This window comes from Numida meleagris, chromosome 2 (genome assembly GCF_002078875.1).
Source record: "Numida meleagris isolate 19003 breed g44 Domestic line chromosome 2, NumMel1.0, whole genome shotgun sequence".
Taxonomy (NCBI): domain Eukaryota; kingdom Metazoa; phylum Chordata; class Aves; order Galliformes; family Numididae; genus Numida; species Numida meleagris.
Window position 1 is genome coordinate 1,832,058 of NC_034410.1, and position 19,060 is coordinate 1,851,117.

A 19,060-nucleotide genomic window follows, 5' to 3' on the forward strand; every position below is an offset into this window, starting at 1 on the left:
GAGGGAGGAAATATCTTGGGAATGTCACCCCTGCAGCAGGAAGGCTGCTAGGACTGAGGGAGTCAAATCTGAGGGCTGAGTAAGTGATAAGCAGCATGATAAGCAGCTTTCCTTGTGCGACCTAGCACCACTCCATGCAGGCACCAGTTACTGCCAGCTTTTTGCAGCTGACACGACTTCTATCATTTATGATTTTGTTTTTGTTTTATCTGGATACACCATTCAAAGACAATAACTTCTCCACCTGTGCTGCTGACCTGTCCTATTACTTCTGTTTATCCCTTTTCTTTCCTATATCCTTGGATGGAGTCCTGGGTAACTCAACCTTGTGCCTGAAAGTGGTTGGCAGCCATACATACCAATGCTGGGGGGTTGGAACTGGATGATCCTTGAGGTCCCTTCCAATTCAAGCCACTTTATGATTCTATGATTCCTTGCTGTTCCCTTTGACTTTATAACTTACTCCCTACTGTAACTGGAATTGTCCATCTCTCCTCCCTTTCCATTACCCTAAATCAAAGACTTTCAGCATCATAAATCTATCAACATCATTCCTTCCCCATTCAAACCCTGAACGTGTTTGCACCAGACACTTAGTATTTGCTCCGATGTTGGGTTTTTGTTCCTTTAATTCCAAAAAAAGCACTGGGAATAGCAAATTATCAAGAGCAAGAAGAAACAACAGAGACTAGGTGTCCTTAAACAAATCATTCCACTCTTCTTACAATCTATCTACTTGCATTGTCTTTGGAAACGTCTCATTTTTGAGACCGTATTTTATTAGCAACTTTTTTTTTTTTCAAGTGGGACCTCCTTTTACACAGGACTCCTCTGTCCTTCAGTTCTACAAGTCATGATACAAGCTGAGGGACTGCAAAAGATTAGAAAGAATATGTCTTAATGAAGGCATGCCAGCCACCAAGACCACAGTGGCCTTCTGGTGGAAAAAACAGATGGGTTGAGCATTAATATGTTCTGAATCTACAGTGGAGTATGAATATTTGTTTGAGACCAAATACCTTGTATTCTGAAATAAAGAGGAACCCAGCATTTTCATGAAGAATATGGAATAGGAGCACTGGAAAAGAAATTAGCAACTCCTGATGTGTTTTACTGAGTCACAGCATATTTGGCGCTTTCATTTTAGCCAGTGGCAAGAAAGGGGGTTTGAATGGCAATGGAAATGGGTCCGCAGCACTGTGGTTCTTCAGAAAAAGGTCTAAAAGGTCCAAACCATCTGTCTACCCCAACCTTTTCCTGCTCTAAAGATCAGCAGAGGAATGGCCTTCAATGCAGAAAACATTTATTGGGCACAGTAGGCAGGTCAACAGGACATGTGGGCCCAACAGCTGACCTTACATCACTTAGGTCTTAACATCCAAGAAGCGAGGTAGTGATGTTTTGCATGAATGGTCTGTTAGGGTAGAGCCACATTTTACATCTCTTCCAAGACCAACAACAGCTTTAGCTTCTAAAGGAACTTTAGCCAAATTAGTTGCTTATCACATTGGAAGCTGGTATGGGGTGTTTGAAGAGTACAAGTGTATATTGGATGTCTGGAGAAAGGAAAAGTATTGTGTTACTGACTGCAGAAAAATCCTTTGCAGCCAATTCGCACAGCTTGAGCTGGTTGCCATGGTGTTCCTGCAGGAGTGGGTGTAGATAGGAACTTGCTGTGGGATTTGCAAGTGCTGACGCCCTGAGGTCTCTTTCTCCATCCACCCCACACAGTTGTCCAGCTATAAATTGTGCAGGAGAAGCTTACCAGATCCACTAATGGTGAGCCAATAGTTTACTGGGAAGGGACCAAGACAGAGCACGGATTTTCTAAAAAGCAACACCAGCCCTATTGATTCCGTACTTGCAGCCGAAACCACATGGATGCACATATATGCACACGCAGTGGAAAAGCGAAGGCTGGATTGCTCCAAGCTGCCATTACGTTAACAAGATGGCTACCCGCAAACCTGTGACCCAAAGTCATATGTTCCTACTGGGAATATCAGAGCACAGAACATTACGTCAGCCCCACACTGTTCTTTAGGAACAGCACTGCCTTTCCGCTCAGCGCTATATATTCCTCCCTTTCGTCTCTTGGAGAATTACCAGAACCGCTAGTTCTAGGCATGGAAATCTGCTTCCAGATCCTAAAGCCAGCTAATACATCCCACAGAACACTTGAGTTCAGATGGGTGGACAACATCATAGGTCATGGAAGTCCAGAATTGCCTCCTCTGTGCCAGCCAGGAATGGTGACGGCAACCTTCTCAGCATGAAGCACGTTAATGGGAAGACGTGGAGGTGGAGGCAAATGCAAGCTAGGAGTCAGTGAAGCTGCCTGCAAGAAAGAAAAGGTTCAGCTAAAATGGAAGAGATGGAATGCATGCAGAGCTATATTGACTGGGTTATTGTTTAAAAAAATTCTGTTTGCAGTGTGCAGGACAATAAGATTGGTGGCATCAATGAAAGAGGACCTTGTGCCAGAACTTTGGAGAGGCGAGATCTATTCCTGTTGAAGAAAACCTTAACCAGGTCCATACAATGTGCCCAAGTGGATGGTGTGGGACCATCAAACCTGTATGCGTTTCAGTATCTTTTTTCTGGACTGAGCTGCTGCGAAGTCACAGCACATTTTCTTGTCTCAGGACTGTTTTTGACAAACCACTGCCAAGCATGTTTACGGCTCAGTCAGCCAGATTCAAAATCTGTTATAAAACACACTGCTGAATCAAGATCTGAATCTTCTACTCAACATCCACACGCTGCTTGCCATTGCCATTAGATCTGGATGCAGACATTGTGAACCCATGTTTACAATTAATGCCCCTGACAACACCCTGACTACCTCTGCTGAGGACTGAAGGACATTGGAAGCGTCCACTTCAGCTCCCTGGGAGAAAGCTTTCTTTCCCATGGCAGTCTTCTATACACCATGCCTGAAGAATGGATTATACCCTGATCATCAGTTATGGTAGATGAGGATGTCCCAGATGGTATTCCATTACATGAAAGTGATGAAAAATTCAGACCACTCACTCTCAAGACTCCCAGGTAGACCTATGGAATAAAAAAGACAAAACAAAAGAATTAGGCTCTGTAAAGAGGTGATTGAAAGATTGTGCCATCTTCTTCTCATTCATTAGAAGACGATGCAGTCTTTGGTAGCCTTGTCTGCTAGATAGTTTGGGTTATCATCACAATTTCCATTATCATTATGGAGCAGGAATCTAGGAAGGGCACTACAGTGAGCTGACAGAGTATTGCTCTTGGAAGAAGCTTCTCTGACACCACTGATGAAGGTGGTAAAGCTTGTCAGCCAGCACAGATAGCAAACCAGCCATTAGACACCCCATGATTGCAACTCCACTCATTATTCCAATTTTGGTTTTGCAACGAGACAATCTGGCAGCTATGCGCTGTGCTTGGCTCTGCCGAATAGTTTAATAATCACCTAATAAAACTTTTCATCTGGCTTCCCACATCCCCTCCCTGTCCCAAATCCCTGCCCTTCCCTGAAGTCTATCAAGGATGCAGGGTCTTGCAAAAAATACATTACTGCTGTAGCAGCTTTTCTCTCACTTGCTGCTGCTGTAACAATTCAGGTCTTGGCAAATTTCATCATTTCTCTCTTTCTAATCCAACTGCAGCCAAAGGAATCATTCGTGGTCTGCCTTCTTGTGTTTCTCTGTACCAGTTTTATGGGGTTCCTGGTTGTGTCCATGAGTAAAGTAGAATCTGGACCTTGATTTTATGTTTGTTAGGTCTACAGCACTGTGTAGTATTTCAGTATGAGTTATGCTCATAATAGGATGGTTTGAGCTGACTTCATAGACTTGACAGTTCCTGGTAGTGATGCTCCAATGAAACTCTAAACTTTGCAGATGGTGTTCTTCCAAGGAAGGCATAAAAACAAGATGTCAGACATGACATATTAAAGAGTGCCTACCTGAGGAAATCACCCTCCTCAAAAAGGATTTTGGATCTTGTCTGTAAAATATTTTCAGCTCTCAATGTTCTGCTTGAAATTAGTGTACATTCTGCCTTGAACAAAATCACAAATCTGTAGCCTGGAATACAGATCAACTACAGGATGGGCTGAACCATACCAAGGAACCTGCAAACATATGTCCTATCAACTAAAGATTCTCTTCTCTTTCTTGTGCAGTTAATTGCAGACAACATCCTAAGGATAAGTACATTTAATAAAACAGGCTAGATGAATAATTAACTTAGAAATAACTTTAAAAAAATAAAGAAGAAATTGAACTATAGATATGCTATAACTTATGCTCTTTACAAAAACTGCAGGAGACAAGAGTACTTGTGCATGTAGCATCAGATGCTACCCCTCGGGCCAAGTAGAGGATACCAAAAATTTAGCCCTTCTGACAGTGGTAAGGCCCCCCTACAATAAAGGCATTTATGAAAGGCTGGGAGGGAGTGAAATCCAGGCAGGGACAGTATACAAGACTGCAGAAAGAGCTGAGAACTGGATGAGAAAAGCTGTGAGGAGTGCAGATTTCTAGCTTGATGAATACAGATTCCTGAGAGTGTCAAAGGGGACAATGTGGACATGTTTGCCATCCAGGATTCCACTGAGACTTACTGGACTGAAAGAAAGCCCATGGGTAGGAACTAATTAGGGAAGTGGAGCCAGAAAGGGCAGGTGGAGATACTTGTTTACGATCATTTTTATTTCTAATCTCACCAAGCCTGAGTTTTCCTTGTTTAAAACTAAAATGAGTAGTTAATTCTTTTTCAAGTTCTGGAAAAAAACCCTTACTTTTGGGATGGTGAGTCCTTCCGGTGTCCTTTTGGAGCCAAAGAATAGCATGGGACGGGGTGAATGAGACTGATTCCTTTGTGCAGATTAAAAGCATTAAACAATCCAAAGCCTGATGCCACTGCTGAAGAGAAGCTGAAACTGTCTTCAGGGCTCCTAGCAGTTGGCAAAAAAGTGGTATGGCTTACTGACCCCCAAAACCAATTTGACATGAATTTACTGAATTCTTTCAAATACTTTGTGACGTTTTACTCGTCTTAAAGTGAATGTAATTATTTGATTATATGGAACATGTCCTAAAAAGACCCTTTTCCATTGAGATCTGGGGAGAGCTGAGGATTACAACATCGGGGAGATTTCTACAGTGCAGACACTTATATTTAGGTGAATTGAAGCCAACTGAATACTACTTAAGTTCTGTAATGCTTGTATGGAGATTTCCACAAATGCCCTGTTGAAGTTCTGCTGTGGAATTTGTGCACATTACTTTTGTGCTGAAAGCATGCAAGACTTCTGCTGGCCAGGGCACACTCTTGATGCTGTGTCTCCTCCCTGGCAGAGGGAACAGTGAGATGGATGCTGGGTGTAGCATGCAATTTATGAAGGGCATTGTAGAGTGGTGGTAAGTGACTTAAAAATAACTCTGGCCAAGCCATTTGTTTTGAATACTTCCAGTGTTGTCCCACAGCGTACTGAGTCTTTAACAGACAGGCAGTCAGAAGGCCATGGATTTTGACCCATTGCTCAGACGAACACCTCCAGCTGTTCCCAGCACCACAGTAATCTTTGGCAGAAAAAGAAGTTCATTGCCAGTTGAAGGAATAGCAAAATTTTTTGATGGACGGTGGGGGTTTCACTAAGAGGAATCCTATCCAACCTCTGCTCTAGGCTGACCTTGCTTGGTTTGTGAAATCAGAGAGGATCCCAGGCCTAGGTGGCCCAGCATGTGTTCAAGTGCACTTGAGGAATGCCAGCAGGCAGATAAGCTGGGTAAATGTCTAATAAGGCATAGTTTCCTGCTCTGTTATTGTTTAAAACTTATCTATAGGATCCTTTTTTTTTTTTTTTTTAAGAGGTCATTTTGATTTGTTTCCCATGTGCTTTTTTTAAAGTCAGTGTTTGGCATCTGATACCTTGTGCAATGTATAATCCCCATGGTCCGAAGATCTTTAGAGCGCCAGGAAATCCAGAATCTTGGCATGAATCTGGGGCCAGCTCCCATAACACATGGCTGCATGACTTTTCTCTGTTTGTGGTATCTTTGTGACACCATGGTACGTGGTGTACTCAGAAATCAGCTGTGGGTTTGCCTCAGAGACCCTGTGAGAGAATCCCCCCACCCCTCCCATCCACTGCAGCTCCTAGGAGCCCCACACAAAGAAGGATTGTTCTTTCAAAAGAAATAAATGATGACTGGAAAGAATAAAGCCCAGAACATTTCCCCCTGAGGGACAGAGAAGAGAGGTGGTGGCCAAAAGAGTGATTGATTGATCGCAACCCCTTGACACCTGAATGCATTATCTACAGCAGTATGTGCACACATTGATGCACTGTGTGGAAAGACGGGCAGTCCTGCAGCGTCAACCCCCTGCAAATTGTAGATCTGCTGACAAATTGCATTTATTAAACAACTTCACTTACGTGAGCTCACTAACCCATCTTCTCTAGGTGGACAGACCAGCTAACACCTCAGATTCTGAACTGCACATCAGCTAGGGAAATGCTTAAGATACTTCTCTTCCCTCTCACCTTTCCCAAATAAAGCCCTCTCCATCTTTGCTCCCAAGAGTGACCTGAAGCTCAGGACAGGATCCAGAGTCTTTGCTCAAACAATAGCTGAACACACAGGTAGCACCACGAGGGATTACTTTCGGCTTAGGGGATGAATCTCTTTTGAAAGGAAGGTAAAACATTGCAATTATTTAAACAAATGCTATCTCCTGTTCTAAATCTGTAATAAATTTAACTGTAATAACATTAATAACACTGATACTCTGTGATCTGGTAGGACTAGGCAATGGAAACTAAGCTTTGGGCAGGCGGCAGGACTTCTGGTTTCCAACAGCTGACGATCTGATCTCTGGGAGTTTGTACTGAGTGTTGTCTGTGAGGGGCTCCACCTCAGAAGTACACAGTCCGTGTGGATGCTGCTATGAGTCTGCACATGTATGACTAACTGGACTTAGAAAGTCTATAAATACTAAAGAGCAGCACACTGGTTTCCATTTCATAGAATCATAGAATCACCAAGGTTGGAAAAGACCTCCAAGATCATCCAGTCCAACCATCCACCTACCACCAATATTTCCACTGAACCATGTCACTCAGTACAACATCTAAACACTTCTTGAACACCCTCAGGGACAGTGACTCTCCCACCTCCCTGGGCAGCCCATTCCAGTGCCTGACCACTCTTCTGGAGAAAAAAATGTTCCTAACATCCAACCTGAATCTCCCCTGGCACAATGTGAGGCCCTACATATAATAGCAAACATATAATAGCAAACATGTAATAGCATTTCTCAAAAGTAACACAAAAATGTCATTAGCTTTCATCTGTATTTCAAATCCCTATTCTTCTTACTCTAAAAATGTCATTAACTTCTACATATTTTTTCTTCTCCCTCCATGAGATTTACAGAGCTGGAATCTCTGTATGGAGGAATTTTATTTTCCCAGCATAGTAACAGCAGTACAAAAATCTCACAGATTATTAACTCCTTCCTCTAAAAATACTATTTTTTAACTATGGCATATGAAGATCACTCAAAGAAGAAAACGATTGAAAAAAAAAGGTGATGAGCACTATCAGTTCTCAGCTTAATGCTTCTCTGAGAAATAAGCTCTAAGGAGAATAAGCTCTATTCTCAGATAATCTTTCTCACGCTGTATATGTCTCTAATCAGAATTAGAGAGAGGCAGCTTTCCTAGGCCTGGCATTAAGTAGAGGTGAGACTGTCAGCTGTCAATCCTGACAAGAAACTTGTAAGAAAGCAAATCAATGAGAAGCTGTTACTCTTCGCTGTTAAGTTAAAACTGGTAACTTGGGAAAATGTAGAAGTCTAAAACTTTCCCCATTCCGGATGATTTAAGTTATTGTAGGAGAATGATGAAAAACACCTTTTGTTTAAGCTACAAAATGGTCAAAAGCCAGTATTTCCACAAATACTCATCTTAATATGTGGATACCATTTAAAATTAAACACATCCCCAGTTTCTCCGGGGACTTGGATTCTAAATGTGAGATTCATCTCTTCTGACTTAGCAATTCATTTTAGCTGCGCTGTAGGTTCATTTCATAGTCTATGTATTGGAGGATACATCTCTAAAGGGTGTTCCCTCCTTTCTGGCAATGCTTATTGCTTTCCAAAGATTAAGAAAAAAGCCAAGCGTGACTAGCTAAAACGTAAATGATTACAGATTAATATCCAAAGTGACTTCCATTAGAAACGGCAGTGCAGTAGTATTTCTCTGCTCAAACAGCAGAGATAATGTGGCATGCAGGAAAACGAGTGTCTGGCATGCAGTTCCAAGTAATCAAGATATAGTAGCAAAGCAAGTCAACGCTCGTACCAACAGTATTCATGCTTCCAGGACATGCTGATGACAAAATATTGGTGGTTACATGCTATGACTTAACTAAAGTACCAAAAAAAGTGTGTAAAGTCGTGTTTCTCTGTTCAGCAGCTCACATACAAGTGTTTCACATCTACTAAGATGTCCTGAAGTGTTCTAGACATGGCATAGGATGACTGGAAGATCTGAGGCTTCTGGAGTGACAATTACGTGTTGGTTGGGATGATGTGCCATAGCCAGAACAACATGAAGTGCCCGTGTTGTGCCAACTAAACCACCTTCCTGCAGTGACATGTGTAAGGTATGTTCCGAGTCCTTTTGTTCTGTAATGTTGCCAGGGACATTCTGTATCATGCAATGAGATGTGGAGAAGCCATATGCTGAAGAAGATCCCTGAGCATACCAAACAAAATAATCAGGAAACACATTTGATTAAGCAGGTAAATTTGAAGCGAGCTCTCTGACAAAGTTTTGAGGACTACCTTAACTGTTATTAATTATCTGGTATCCTGTGCTTTGTAACAGGACAAACGAAATCAGCTGAGTGAGGAGTAATCAACAAAATTATGAAAGGAAATTTCTCATCTTGTACTTTAGCAAGGAGCCCAGATTACTCAATTTCTATGAACACCACCTGCTCCAAACTCTTACCTGCCTTAATTCTGTAGGGCTGCCATAAAAATGACTCTTTAGCAAGCCCCTTGCTCCCTGTTACCGTTCTTTCCCCTAATTTTTCACATCACATTTTAATTAGAAGTGCACCTGTGGTCAGAGACCACCCAATTGCAACAGCCACATTTTGCAAGGCGTGAAGTGAGCCCTCAGAGAGGCCTTACAGTGCACCCTGAAGAACCAGATGTAATTATAAGCCCTCCAGATGTGCCTGCTGCATCGCTAAGGTAAGACTTGTGTATGGCAACCAACCCACGGCACACCTGATTTGTGTTTGTTGGGGAATGAACTTTAGGCAATGGTGAGGTCTCGTTCCTCCCATAGCACGGCTATGAGTTGCTTTATCTTGCTGATGTTCAGAAATATTCAGTTCAAGCCCTCGGCCCTGAAATCCAAAGGAACCCCAAAGAATCCACCAAAGCTCATTTCTCTCTCCCTCGAGGACAGACATTGTGGTTTGCAGAACTTTATACCACATTCGAAGCCAAACTGTATACTGTGTTGAAACTCTTCTTGTCATGCTGAGTGTCTGTACCCCTATGGAGGACTTGGTTACAGGTTCCTCACTCCCAGGCAGCATCTGTTCCAGCCCCAACCTCCATGCTTTTCCTGTTCTCAAATGTCTGAATGCTCTCACTAGTAGCAGTTGCAGTGAGTTTCTATTAGCACAGGAGTGGGATACGAACATTTTTAGTGTCAAGTTCAGAAGTCCCAGTGTCAGATTCCAGCTTCCTGCTCCATGTCCATTGTTTGCAGGATGTGGCCTTGTTATAGACTGTGAAAGGAAATGCAGAAGCAAAAATACCTTGGGAAAGGCCATCCCAACAATGCTTCCTGCATCCTGTGAAGCAGTGACATATCTTCCTAGGTTCTTCACTTGGTGACAGTAGCCACTGTGGAAGATTCTTAGATCATTTCCAGGTAATTGTATTTTCATGGTATTCCAAGTTTTTGCAAATCTATGAGTTCTGTTTGGACCACTAAATTCTCTGGAGATGAGAAGGATAGCAGCCTTTGCTTTCCCATGGTGGACCATTACTGCTAGCAGTATGAGGCTTGTGACATTTCCCAACCAGCAAGCACCCTAATTCCAACAGCTGGGACAACTTCTTCAGGCAGTCCCAAGCTAAATATATTCCTTACTTTTGTTGCCCAGATATTACTAGCTACATTTTCTAAGTGCATCCAGTCTTTGTAGGACTATCTAACTTTGTGCTATCTTTGAGCTTTCACCAAGGGAACAAAAAGAAAATGTGGAAGACAAGAGGTGCAAATTTCACCTCAATGTGAAAGAACCAGAGCCTGTCCTTTTAATTCCAGTTCAACCCATTCATGATGAGTCAGATTCTGTGCATATGCAAGTCATCTGCAGAACATATGTACCATGAAACCACCACATCCAGGCTGCATTAACCTTCCCTCTCCAATGCAGCAAAGTGGGGATTTGACCTGGGATTGGACATTCTGAAGCTGCTGTTCTGGTGGAAAATCCTAACAAAATGGTCAAAATTTCCCTTTCCCCTCTGGATGATATCTCAGAGCAGCAGAAGAAGACACCTGCATGGAAAGTAGAGCTGTCATAATGTTACAGAATTGTCTTGGTTGTTAGGGATCAAGGGGTGGAATAAACAAGATAGAGGATTGCCTCCTCTCCAACTGTAAAGCTGCTACATGGGATGAAGGTTATATGTCTTCTGACACACCCTGATGGCTTGCAAGTTTCAGGATATGTCTTACCCATGTCTTTGGATCATGAGGCAAAAACGCACCAGAACTCCCAGCAATGCAAATCCTCTGTTAGCCAAGGCATGGCAGCACAGTGTCTAAGGGGTCTGCAACATATAATGCTCTCTGTGGCTGCAGCTTTAACTCTGACAGCAGAAAAATCAGTCCATCTTGACCCAATCAGTTCAGGAATGAACTGAAACATTTTTTGCAATATAGCTCTCCCTCTGTGCTATGATTCATGCGACTATGAATCTCCTTATGCATGCTAGGATGAGGCAGCTCTGTCAGCAATGTCAGAATTAGTAGCAGTTGCAGGAAGAAGGGATAAATGTGCATTAGCTCAACCACAAGTCATTGGTAACATTCCTCCAGAGGAACACAGGAACTGGTCCACGACATCCAGTGCTCTGCTATCACAGCAACACGATACCTATAATCAGTTTATTAAGCTGCATCTTAGAAATGTACTCACATAGTGGGGATAATTCCTCCCATTCCAGGAATCACTGGGTAAAGTTTCTAGACTGAGTTAAGAAAGGTCAGGTTAGATTATCACAGAGTGTCTGCTGGCTTCAACGTCTCAAAATCTCCGCAGGGATTTAGAAGGAGCCAACACATTTTCACTTGTAAGTGAGGATTTAAATAGAGGTTTGTTAATGCACTCCTCTCTCTTTCTCTCTCTCTTTCATCTGCATGTCAGTTGATCAACATTAGTACAGAAATATTTCTCTTCTTTCCCTTCCTTTCCTTCTCACTGCTTGCTCGCTATCTCTTCCTCCTTTGTCTTCAGAACTGTAATGACAACGCAGGGAATAAAAATAAGGAGCCACAATAGGGAAAGAAATACAATTCCACTGCCTCCTTGCCTGCCCTCCTACCCCAAATTCCAATTCTAACAGAAGATTAAATATTTCATTATGAACCAAAGAGCAGAAAAATGGCAGGTCTGATATGTAGTGCTTACTAGTACTTTCCTGAGTAGTCATTGCTCTCCTATGGAGCCAGCAGTCCTGGGGAGGTGTGAAAGCATGGCAAGGCTGGGTTTTGATGTGTGTATCAAAGAGCAACAACACTGCTAAGGTGCCTTGAAGGTGCTAAGCTATACGTATGGATACCATTTCCCCTCTCTGTTGGAAATAACGTCTGGGTATGGAAAGTCATAGATGGATACGGACAAATTTTCCATTAGATCAAATTAATGAAGATCTGGAGGGCTCACAGGTGCCTTCACAATCAGCTGCTGAGGACTGACAGAAGGCAAAGCTGCACCAACATCATCTGTGTGGTGCAGTAACATTGTGAAGCATATTTTTGGGCCATAAATATGGGATACTGATAAGACATGCGCAGTTCTCATTGATGAGTGCTAAGCTGTCTCTGCTGAAAACCAGGTACCTTAAAATGAATGGGATTTTATGATCTGAAATGAGCTAAATTTCTAACTCAGGCTCTCATTGAGAAAAACTTCATATCTTCAGTCTGATGCCAGTGACAGTATTGAGCAACCTGACAAAGGCTCACGGGAGAAAGCCAAAGCCTTCAAAAATAATAACGACGACAATAATAATGCAAGCTTCCACATCAATTATGGTGCCACTGATAGACAGTAAGCACTGGCCATGGGACACTGTGATTTTGTGAGGCGCCTGGTTGATCTCATCTGATTTGTTCAGCAGAGAAGCCACAGTCACTCTATGACTGAACACCAAGACCTTCTTTGCTTGCCCTTGAGTTAAGTTATTATTGAGGTCAACTGATTCAGGCCAAGTGAGAATCTGCAAAAGTGATGCCTTGTACTTGTGCAGCTACATTTTCCATGATTTCCCTTTTTCTTTTTTTTTGGTTTTCAACAGAGACTGCAAGTTTCAAAAGAGAAGAAAAAGTTGCTTTCCATGAGAAACTAAAGATTCGGCATCTTGCAGGCAGTCAGAGGGACAGAAAACATGGCTGAAAGAAGACGCACCAGCTTTGGTAGATATCTATCAAAACTTTTCTCTGTCCTTAATCTATCTATTTTTGGTCATATGACACATGTACATGACAAGCTGACTCTGATGAACTGTTTCCCATGGAAGCCAAAGGAAGACAAATCCTCATTGCAGATTTTCAGGTGAATCCTCTAAACATCAGGCTACAGCTTCAGCCTCTTTTTTACTGCTCCAGGTAAACCTTTCCTTCTTTTCCCTGCACAGAAGTACCTGATGTGAAGGCACGGAGAAAGGATTTCTTTTCTTTCCTTTTATCCTTGTGCTTGTACTGCACTTCTTAATCTTCCATGTTGGTTTGGGAACTGAAACCAGCTCTCTTGCTTTTCCAGTGACAGACCCAAAGACTACAGTTTGACATATCAGGATTACTTCCCCTTCACTGCCTCTGGTCACCTTCTAGAAGGCAACAGTATTTTCTGCTTAACTTCATAGATACCGACGAAAGTATGGGCACATCCTTTGGACCAAGTTCTCCAAGGGATTTGTACCATGCAGACATCAGGTGGACCATGATAGGACTTCCGAGTCAGCAAGAAAGATGCTTGTTGAAGATGGAAGCATCAGAAAGACTTGACCCACTCAAGGGGAAACTCTCCACTGGGGAGAGGATCGTGTAAGTATTATGCAGGACCATGTACTGCTCTTGTATGTGAAGTGCAATTAAATTGTGACATCGGCTCCCTTCTGCTCTGTTACGAGAAAAGAGGTGAAGTTGGAATCTTTGCTTTTATTGGGGGTTTTGGAATGGAGGAACAGAAGATGATCAAAGTCCTGTGTTTGGGTTTACACTTTTTTCTTTTTTTTTTTCATATCTCTCCATAATGGGATTTATCCACACTAGACCTGCACAACCAGTGGAGAGAAATGAGCAGCCATGGGGGGTGAGTCACACAAAATTTGAAGCCTGTTTCATGCCAGTTTCTCTGTACCAACTATTACATTGGCTGAGGTTGACTAGTTCAGATTCAGATGTCTAACTTTTAGTTGTATAAAAATAGGGCAGATGAATGTCAGCCTATGTCTGATATGTGTGTGGGGATTAGCAAGGTTATGAAATCTGCCATCTGCTTTTTGTCTTCCTCCTTGATGGCAGCTTGAATGGAGCATTCTTATCCCAGTTGTCAAGTTGATTTCATAGCAAATACGTGTAGCTATTGGCAGAAGGAAGGTGTTTAAGGGATTGCAGGTAAAAGCTTTTAATAAAAATGTTATAATATTATTAGTATTATTATTCAAAACGTTTCTGCAAGTAGTTATCAAGGTATTTAGCTTCCTGAAATTTGGATTTATTGAGATTCTGCTGCAAAAACAATTTTAAAAAGTGAAATTAATCTCCATGTTTGTTTTAAAGAAATGAAGGGGAGGAATATCTGAAAATTTAGAAAAGAAGAAAAAATAATCTATACTGAGACCTGGGAAGTGAAAACAATGGGGATATGTCAGTATTGCTTCAAGAATCCTTTAGCAAACCACCATAGAACATAAACAAGATTTTGTTAAAGGTTTAACTAAATCACCTTTTGATTTCTGACTTCTTAAAACCTTCACCGGTGCAGGTTTTCTGGGAGATCTGGAAACAGGACAATTCTGCAGGAGGGGCTGTTTTTATAGTATATTGAGGCTTGGGAAATTGAAATCTCCAAATAATCTGAGCTCATATGGATTTCTCATGTGGATTCCTGACCCACCTTTCAGTGCAGCTAAGCCAAACTCTCATCTGGTCTATATCAATGTCATGAGGGTACCTCCAACTTATACCCACTGAGGACCTGAATCAAAATATTCTCACTCTAAACAGCAGATTCATCATCCAGAGGTGCATTAGTTGGCTACTGATATTTCCCAAGAAGTTCAGTAAATTTAAATGTTGAACAAGAAGATATATTTCCTTAAGTTCCAAGTCCTCTCTCTTTCCATTATCTCAGTGTGTCACCCATGTGACCCTCTGATGGTAATACACATAAATACATCAGAGAAGTGCCCAGTTCGTGATTAAATACCCTGATAATGTTGAGGCCATCCAACATATAGTATTTCACTCTATCGCAAACACTGATGCAGTCAACCAGTAGCCACAATCAATTACTCAGAGCGGCTGCACTCATGTTCCTTCTCCAAAGTTTCTTGACTAGGTGCCAACTGCTTTAAAGGACTATCACTTTCCAAAGCAAGAAAAAAGGAACAGTCCCGCAGCTATATCCTCCAAAACTGATAGAAGCACACTGGCTGCCCTACTAGCTATGAAACTGCCTCACACCATGCTTTTGTGTCCAGGACTGCTAACAAACAGTTAACCCTCTAACCCACCCCCTATCCCACTGAAAGATGGAGAGAACAAACTTGGATAAAGCAACCAAGTGACTGGGAGCCACAACCAGTTCCAAGAACACTCCGGGACCAGAAAGCTCTGGCTGGGTAAGATTTCAAGGTCTTGTCCACAAGGATCCACAATTAAAATTTCTCGTGCTAAAGTTTCATGGTGAAATAAAACCCCCAAGATTCCAATACTTCCCCACTACCCCCCCTCTAAACACCACTCACAATGCAGCACGATGGAAGGAACAGAAAACCTCTAGCATTCTGGCAATCAGCACTGCCCTATTTTACATATTTCAATTCCATCTTTTGGAAGAGCTGTAAATCTTTGCCCTTATTTTTTTCTCTTTTTCTGTCTTCAGCTAGCTTGGTGATATAATTACAGAGGTCATGTTACTTGTATGCGTAGGAAATGATGCTTAAAGGGAACTTAAGGCTTTTCTCTTTTCTCTCCACAGCCTTAGGGGTGTATTTATATAGAGAGCAAAATGAAAATGTAATATGGTTTGTTCCCTTACCTGCACCCAAAAATCTAAATCAGATATTTCATTGTGGCCTTCAGCTGTCATGGAGTGTTATCTGACAGGCAAGAATGGGTGATACTGCATGCTGTGAATTCAGGCATCACTTCCAGCTGGACATCCTATGCCTGCTCCAAAGATCATTGTCTGTTCAGCACCCCAAATAAAGAAAGCAGGAGGAGAAACTTGGTGTCATCCTTTCCAACTCTTCCTTGAGTAAGAGTGACATGGTTTCTGGAGGAGGTCTGTCATTCCCATGGTGGCCATCTTAGTGAACAGAAAGGTCACTGTTATTGAGCTTTCTTCAACATAAACATTAAAGTTGCAGAAGTAAGAGTAACATTCAGGGAGCAACACCACTACTGGAGTAGGCAATAGAGACTCACTACTCTGGGAACGAGGGAATCAAATTTAGGATAAATGATCAAGCTGTGAATGGCTCATGTGTGGTGATCCAGAAGGACATGAGGACAGGGAAGCACTGGCACTGCTGCTCAGAGAAGCTGTGGATGCCTCATCCCTGGAGGTGCCCAAGGCCAGGTTGGATGGAGCCCTGGGCAATCTGATCCTGTGGTTGGCAACAAGCCCATGGCACAGGGGTTGGAACTAGATGATCTTTAAGATATCTTCTTCCAGCCTAAGCTATTCTGTGATTCTATGACACCAGAGGGTGCAGGTCAGTCTCCCAGGCAGGATAATCTCAGAATGTTTCCCTTATTTCCTGTTGTATTTGACATCACTTTCAAGAAGCTCCACATATGATCTCTGCAGTCAAACCCTATGCAGGTAGGATTGAGCAATCAAAAAATGTTTTTAAAGATTTGTAGCTACTAACATTCAGGGTCCATGGACAGAAGAAAAAAAACAAAAATGACAACAAGAACAAAAAAAAAACACTCTGAACTCTTAGGAATAAAATATTTTTTTTCCTTCCCAGTAATAAAATGAACAAACTTGAATCCTCTCAAAATGTAATGAGATTTAATGCTGATTTTGGCTTTGCATTTGTGCTCATGCACGACAGCTTGACAGGAACTGTTGGTGAAGTTTCTCATTTGATTTCATTTAAATGTCAAAAAGCAGAAGGTTTTTCCCCCCTGAAATGTTCCAGTCCCTCTGAAGTTTTCAATGGGAAACACTTTTGCAGTACAAGATGAAGTGGCTGAAGAGAGAGAATGAGTCATGTCCCCTCCAGTTTGGAGAGTGGGGTCAGGTTAATCGCCTGTGATGTTGAAGAATGTATTTAAAGTCCCTCATTGGCACGGCGTGGACTTGTGTCCCCGAGACTTGGTTTCTGCACCCATGCAGCAGTCAGTTCCTGGGCGTTATAGTTTAAGTGCTCCCCAAATGCTTCTCAGCCTGTTGTGATGACACTGTGTGTTTTGAGGAAGGTAGAAGCACGGTGTCCTTTTGAAAGCAGACGGTTTTACTCCCACGTTAGCAGTCCGTGGGAAGCTCATTCCATAGCCTCATTCCTCTTTGGCAAGATCCAGAATGTTTCTGGCCAGCTCACTTACTAAGTGGTGGATCCAAGGTGTTTGGATTTGCCGTTGGCCTTCACTTCACTCTGACGTTCTCTCTGCCTCCCTTATTAGCTGTGTAATTAGGGAGGGCGAGAATGCCTACAGCTGCAAGTGTCTTTTGAGATGTGATGATAATTATTTTAAAGAAAATCATGACAACCCAGAGCTGGAAACTGTCCTTGATGGAAAGAAAATCATTGCAGCCGTTTTCATTGAACATGTAAACATGTGCTTTGCTGATGCCCTGGAGGACTGTCCTAATTTTAACTTTGTTTAGCCTTGAAACTTGCTTTTGACTCTATTTGGGACAGAAGCCTGTAGTGCAACACGGGACACCGTGCCAATATGTTTTATTGAAGGAAACATTAAATAATGCTGAGGAGGAAGCAAGGAGGTAGGAGAAATCAGACATCACAAATTCTTGGGCTGTGATTACACAAGATATTGTCTGTGGCAATTAGAGTGTTCCTCTGCTGGGGAAATAAATGGGGCTGTGCTTCTGCCAGAAGAAAAGAAAAGGGTTTTTTTTGAGTGCAGCACTGCAGTAACTCCCCATTCATAACATGGTCCACTGAGCTTCAGAAACAGACTCATCCTGAGCCTGTTTTTCAGAAGAACTGAATAGGCATACTGGATGCCAAATATTCTAATAGGCAATTGTCTCTCCCCTCCTCTTGAATCAAAAGGTCAGTAATACCTTTGTTTAATAGAGGGTTAGAAAAGATGATAGTATAATGTACATACAAGCTTGATGAAATTAGGCAGCTCAGCACAGGAGGGAGTTTTCCTATTAATATCTTCATTGCTAGAAAGGCTGCAGTTTTATTAGACCTCGAATGGGTTGGCAGGAGGGCAGACAGACAGACAGCCTTTGAGTCCCACACAAAGCCAGCAGCCTTTCAGGCTCAGCATCACCCAACCTGGTATTGCACACCTGGAGTTATGGGTGGGATTCATCTGACTTCTGCATCTGAGCTCGTCACTTCAAATTCCCTTTAAAGGCAATGTCACTAGTGGAGTCTAGCACAAAACGTATCTCATCTTTGGGCAGAATCCTGCAGTCTGAGAAATTATGCTCTAAACCTCATGTCTCTCCACTGGATATAAAGGGAACAGGAAGGGAGCTGGTGGTATAACATTTAATTTATAAATGCAAACATTTAATGTGAGGTGAGACTCGTTTAATCTTGTGCTGAAGAACATCCCTTCCATTTCAACACTCACATCCTCCAACCAGGGTATCTATATATAGCTGGAGCTTCAAAAGCAAGGGAAGAGGTGATGTTACCAGCCTTATTCTTGGTAGCAGAGGATACTTCCACACCAGTCATAGCGGAGCTTTACCTAATCTGGCTCCCTCTCACATCAGACACATCTGCCACAGCTGGTGTTTTCCATCCTGCTTCCCTCTGGGTGGGGTTTATTCCCAGAAGAGGATAATCAAGACTTTCCAGCCTCTTTTCCCAGCTGCATTTAGGCCTTTCAGTTTATAATGACTCAAAACTCTCACCAGGTCTTTATCAGAGTGTCCCCTCATCCATAGCTACCGTTTAAAGTAGCAGGTCTTTTGAGCCATCCCAGAAAACATTCTGCTTCCCAAATTTATGCTGCCTTTCCTCGAATCTCTCTTAGCTCCCAGGAATCATTTGGATGGAATTTGTAGACATGCCTTCATATGACTCACGTCAAATATAGAGATGGCTCACCACCCCTACATGGGAAAACCATGCATCCCCCTGTGTAACCAGAGCATGCACATGCAGTTATCTCACTGCCTTAATGATTTGTTTGCCTTAGTTTTTATAACTCCTCAGCAAACCACTGATGAACTGTCTGGATGTTCTTGTAAAATAAAGAGATTAAAGATGCTATGCATATTCTCTATTTTCAAAATCAAACATGCATAGGCATACAAAAACTAGACTGTAATCTTATTGTGGAGGATGTATTCCT

At 42.3% G+C, this 19,060-nt stretch overlaps 1 long non-coding RNA gene across 2 annotated transcripts in view; it reads left to right on the top strand.

The window, feature by feature from the left end:
• Window positions 1–17,359, top strand: part of LOC110394286 — a 34,304-nt gene extending 16,945 nt beyond the window's left edge. The window contains exons 3-7 of one of the 2 annotated variants that reach the window (XR_002435522.1): window positions 8,471–8,660; window positions 12,613–12,730; window positions 13,180–13,360; window positions 13,589–13,628; window positions 15,022–17,359. This is a non-coding gene — a long non-coding RNA (uncharacterized LOC110394286). Of the gene's footprint in view, window positions 1–8,470; window positions 8,661–12,612; window positions 12,731–13,179; window positions 13,361–13,588 lie in introns of both variants that reach the window. The other variant, XR_002435521.1, reaches the window with a different exon arrangement.